A 6,057-nucleotide genomic window follows, 5' to 3' on the forward strand; every position below is an offset into this window, starting at 1 on the left:
TAAAAAAACTTGCGTGCAAAGTTCCTCTTCTCGGGGAAGGGAATATTTTCTTCACCTACTAACCCTTTCGTAGGAGCAACAACGAATCGGGCGTACCAGCCACGATCTTTATCGTCCTCGGGACTAAAACCCTCTTACTCCTCGCCACCAGAGTAACAATTCCATGACGGAACAATTTAGGAGAATAAAGGTGGATTAAATGGTAGAAGGTGAAAGGCAACTGAGCCAAATTAGCCAAATACCTTAAGGATGCAACAACCCTCCATACAATAGGGCCAATTTGTCCTAAACACACATTGAAGAAGCGGCAGAATAATGACTAGATCAATACGAGGTCTAAAGTCTAATGTAAAGGGGTACGTGTACACAAAAGAAAAGCCAGCTTTGAAAGAAGTGATTCTTTGATTTGCATTAGGAATCAGAATTGGGAAATTAAACTTCCAATGACAATCTCTACGAACAACAGAGATCAAACCTTCAGTAATCTGTGAAGGATAAACATCGGCACGATCATGAGAGGACATAGAGGAGACCTGGTTTCTAATCGACTCTCTATCAGTATAAAAAGAAAGCTCGGCGGGGATAATCTCGTCTACTGTAGGCTCACGAATCGGCTCGCTGGAATCTCTACTTCTAGCCAAAGACCTATGTGAAACAGAAGCCCTAGTTCTAGAAGACGATGGAGGAGTAGAACTAGGTTGAGAGGAAGAACCTCGAATGGAGACTGGCCCTAAACTACGCAGCCTACCACCTCTCCTGCTTCTAGTAGGAGCGGGGGGGAGTTCATCTACGATAAGGACTTTTTGAGGATCAGAGTTTAAAGAAGACATAGCTATATGAAGGTGAAGAAGAGGTTGAATGGCAAAATATGAGAAACTTTTTTTCATGAAAGAAAAGACAAAGGGTATATTTATACTCAGAAGCAACCGTCAAACAAAAAGGTAATGATGGAGACATCATTATGAAAACTATCACTTTGTGATTGATGCAGTCGTAAAAAATCCCTAAAAGACACTGAGAAACTGCAGAACCAATCAAAAGCCACCACGTGTCACATGCATTAAATGGAAGTGACATACAAAGCGTCAGTCTGGAAAAGGTATAATGATATATGGGAATGGCGGCAAAAATTCCCGCTTTAATGAGACCACTTCCCAAATATTCAATTGCTGAATAAATGACAAGTGGGGGGACTATCTGTATTGGGGGAAAATCGATATTACAATTGGAATTAATTATGTGGCTGGCCTGTCAAGACACGTAGATTATTATAAGAATGACAGTTGGCAAAGAGTAATTAAAGAGACACGAGTTTTATCAGGTACGGGCGAAGAGTCATGAAGACAAGGAGGAACGGACACTCGGGCCTCTTGATAATTTGAGGAGAAACTGGTGGAATGAACCAAGGCAATAAAACGTATAGATTCATAATATCTGTAATTAATGAGCGTAAATGATAGGAAAGTTATAAAAGCTTCACGTGACAATTACGATTGCTAATTATAACGTTTCATTAATGTCATTAAATGCTCATAATGGCTATATTATGAAAGGAAAGAAACGTTGTACTTGGAAATAGCTATAAAAGGGAGAGGAGTAACATTTGTACGGAGACACTGATGATGATTGGAATATAGTTATTTACAATGCTTATTCGGCTACTTCTCAGTCCAATTTTCCTTTCTTATTATACAATTATCTTTTTATTTGATTATCAGTAACTCGAGTTTTTCTAAAATTGCACTTTGACCGAAATTCCTATTTTTTGGTTAAACAATTTGAACTTTCAAGTGTAACAAATACCACTATGTGGCAGAAGAAGTGAACTCACCTTCTTACAAGTTACAAGTGTGTGAAAGGAAACAAAAAAAAAAATTAAAAAAATGGATTAAATTTCAGTCGTGCCATTTTTCATTTGAACACAATACAACTAACTCCTCTTAATTATTTTTTTAATCTGCAGTTCCAAAAAAAAAAAAAAAATTGAAAATAAGACCATACCACCGGACACCCATTTCCGGCGTCAGAACCACCCCTCAAAGAAACACCTCAGCCACAATCTGAGAACTCCACCCATTTTGTATAAGCCATCACAAGATCGAAAATCTTGGTGATAATTTGGCACAGATCATGATTCCTTTGTGAAAATTCAAAATCAAAAACCACTGTTTTAAATCATCAATTTGCTATGGGATAGAAACTCCATCTTGAAAAGATGATACGTAGTATATTAGTTCATAAATTAAATAATTTTTCCTTTGATTAAGATTATTTAAATATTGAAAAATAACTTAACTGTTGAAAAATTGCAATATGTAGTATGACATCTAAATATGTATATTTTATAGTATTTAAAAAATTTAGAACTTGATTTTCAAATTCATATTAAAACTTGGGTGCAATTGTACTCCTAACATTATTAAGTATTATTTTTGTTGTATGAGGTAAAATTGGTTAATGACAGCTAGGCGAATGACAGAATGACACGTGGAACTAAAGATATGTGGGATATAAGTCAACAAACAACTGGCACCGGATGCAAGCATACGACACGTGCTGAACGAATTCCGAAGACAGAGCAGCCGGTAACAAAAATTCAAAACATAGTCATCGGATAACATTCAATGGGCAGTCATTACAGTGAATATCTGCATTTATAGCCAAACGTTATGCACCTATCAATGATGATTCTCATTCTAGAGGAGGTTGATTTGAGAATCTTGTCTCCTTGAATCAAGCTATACATCGGAGGACAAACATCCATTGTAATCTACAAACATATTGTACACAAAAAGCTATAATCTATTGTCATATTACGCTCAATTTTAGCACTTGAACATTGCATCCACTCTTGTCATCGGAAAGACTAAGTTCTTAGTCATGCTTGCTATCTTCTTTAATTTTATTTAATAATCTTATTTGTGTTCTCATTTATTTGGTCAAATCAATTCATTTGTCAATAGGGAGCGAAAAGCGGGAATCGCCATTTTCAACCAAACCCATCTCTCCGCAGAGTGCTTGAACCTCTTCTGGCGGTGGATTTTGAAGCTCTCCCAGCTGAGCACCCGGCAGAGCTGATGAAGATCTTTTTCTTCTTTGAAGAGGGGCATCTTTATCATTAGCCCCTTCTTCATCATCAATGACCACTGTGACCGGTCTGGTTGATGATCTTCGTTCTCTCTCTTCTCTTGAGTCCCGGTTGAGGAGGTACACTTCCTTTTTGGTTTCTTACTTTTGGACCGAGGACTCCGAGAGGAGGCACCCTTACCGGAGGCACGACCAGATCCACGAGCCTTGTTACGGTTAAGGGCATTCTGCAATACCCCCTCGACCTCCTCGGGGTTATCAAGAGCCTCGACATTGGGGCACACGACAGAACCTTTTGGAAGCCCTGTGTAGAGCAAAGGAACAGTTAACAAATTGTTCCTAAGTTGTTAAAATTGAAAGAAAAAAGAATTTTTGCTTACACCGCTGGGATTCTAGCGTAGTGATATCTAGAATTTTCTGTACCCATCGGTCCAATCCTTGAACCAGTGGTGGTTCCCAATGGGCAGCTGAAACAAAGGAGATTAAAAATTAGTAGAGAAGGAAGTTTTTTCTTTTTACAAGGAAAGAAAACAGTTACCCGAAGACTTACGGAAAAGGTTTCATGACTCAAGAAGCTGGCGTTGTGGCCAGGATAATGTCCGTGATAGAAATAACAACAAACCATTCCATCCATCCACGGTCGTTGTCGTTATCAATGCTGGTGAGGAGGGCATGATGACCACTCTTGCTAAAGTTAGCACACCCCCATGGAAAATCTTCGGGTAGTAGAGGTTCGTCATATTCACAAGAGTTAGGGTTTCCCCAATTTTTGCACATAATTGGTGAAGGCAGGCCACCGTACACCATATGGAAAGGCTCACTTGTGCCAAGCAGACTTGGTACCGGTGGCAAAATTATAGAATTATTGGTTCCATCCTTCAGCCGCTCTGAAGGTGAAAGGACCCAAGTGAAGGGGGATGTATAAACGTACATAAACCCCGGCTGAGAGTAGGTGACTCGCTCTATCGCATCGGGGCTGAGAATTTTGACGTTACCCAAACTACGTTCTTCCTTCACAACAAGGATGCTGAAGGACGAATAGAAAAGGAGTATTTATAAACATGCCAGAACCTGTTACTTTTAGAGTTTGAAGGTGGTTTATACTCTTGAAGGTCGGATGTCGTGCTAAGATCAAGTGGTATGATGGTGCTTATACTTGGAGGTACAAACTCCACGTCAACCTCTTTGGTTTTGTTCTTCTATGGACCTCCACCGAAGAGAAGGCCAGTGTTTCCAGAGATAGCAGTATAAGGAGACATGGTAGTAAGAGATCTATGAAGAAGTTTTTACTGAGAAGGTAGAGTGTTGCAGAAAAGTTCTAAGGAGATTCAGAGAAGAAGAAAGAGTTGTAAAAGTAGTGAAAGTAAAGAGTAAAATTGATGAGTAGTGGAGAAGTTATAGACGGAAAAAATCGTGGTCATAATTACCTCGTAAATTGGCAAAAATACTTGCTGAATCATGGAACAACACGTGTTCGGGTTTTTAAATGCGAGAAGTCGTGCGTCCTTTCAAGTGTCAGAGACCGTTCATGAACCTTCCCTCCAAGAAAAGAACTTTTATCTACTTCCTGGTAATACTGAGTTACGTCACTGAAAATTAGGGAGACTATCTGTTTGGGATAAAATTGGTTAATGACAGCTGGGTGAATGGCGGAATGACACGTGGAACTAAAGAGAAGTGAGATATGAGTCAGCAAATAGCTGGCACCGGATGCAAGCATGCGACCAGTATTGAACGAATTCCGAAGACAAAGCGGGCGGTAACAAAGATTCAAAACATTGTTATCGGATAACATTCAATGGGCAGTCGTTAAAAAAAATATTTGCATTTATAGCCAACAGTTATGCACTCATCAATGACGATTTTAATTCTCATTCAAGAGGAGCTTGATTTGAGGATCTTATCTCCTTGAATCATGCTATAAATAGGAGGACTAGCATCCATTGTAATCAAGAAACATTCTGTACACAAAAAGCTATAATCTATTGTCATATTACGCTTAATTCTAGCACTTGAACATTGCATCCATTCTTGTCATCGGAAAGATTAAGTTCTTAGTTAGGCTTGCTATCTTCTTTAATTTTATTTGATAATCTTATTTGTGTTCTTATTTATTTATTAATTTTGGGTCAAATCAATTTGCTTCTATAAATCACGCCAAAAATTTATTGTACTGTTTTACAGGTAACTGTCATTTTTTTTGGTATAAAATTCCTTTCCTTTTAAAAGTATTTTATAAGTCCATTATTCGTATCATTATTTCTCTCTATTAATCAAGATCTAGTCAAATATAGCATATTATAAAATGGAAAGAACAGAATAATTACTTTCCATAAGATCACAACTAAATATCCCGCCACCCTAGTGAAACACTGTGATATATTCTCGTGACATTTTCCCCTTATTAGGAATCTGCTCGCGATCCCCAGTTATTGTCTTGCTCTCCCATTTATGTTTAAAAAAATTCAATTCGTGATCTTCGTCATATGCTAGTTGGGTCGTGAAAACGCTTTAGCCCACCAACATGAATATATTAATCATTTAGTAATTTGTTTTCTTCTTCTTCAAATCTTTCGTCACCATATTAACTCTGATCCAGCACCAACCTAAACACACTGCCATTTCTGATGAGTCAAAGTGCATTTAATGTCATCTGGGTTTGATCTGAAAAGCTACCTGAAGGGACCGTTGACTTTGGATTCAGTGTTGCCTTAAGTGATTGAATCATTGTTGTTTTTTTGGGAATTCTGGTGTTATGGAGTCTTATAAGAGATGGATTAGGAGGAATAAAGATTTTAGTCCGTTATTTCGATTCTCTTGTCAATGTAAGCCCCTTTTAGTTATCAATGTTTTTTTTTTCTGTATATATTTGGCTTATTTTATAAAGATTACGGTGCTTTGGATTTTGTTAAAATACCTTCTACTTGTTTATGGTGTAAAATTGTAGTGTAGATGACGAATTCAATTTGT

General features: G+C 37.9%; 1 protein-coding gene across 1 annotated transcript in view; it reads left to right on the forward strand.

Annotated features, from left to right (window-relative positions):
* Positions 1–5,893: 5,893 nt before the first annotated feature.
* LOC109243448 (peroxisome biogenesis protein 16-like) overlaps positions 5,894–6,057 on the forward strand; it is a 4,825-nt gene continuing 4,661 nt past the window's right edge. Inside the window, exon 1 of the mRNA XM_019410383.1 lies at positions 5,894–5,912. The gene's annotated coding sequence lies outside the window, so the exon portion shown is untranslated. The remainder of the gene's footprint in view (positions 5,913–6,057) is intronic.

Source organism: Nicotiana attenuata, unplaced genomic scaffold, assembly GCF_001879085.1.
Source record: "Nicotiana attenuata strain UT unplaced genomic scaffold, NIATTr2, whole genome shotgun sequence".
Classification (NCBI taxonomy): Eukaryota; Viridiplantae; Streptophyta; class Magnoliopsida; order Solanales; family Solanaceae; genus Nicotiana; species Nicotiana attenuata.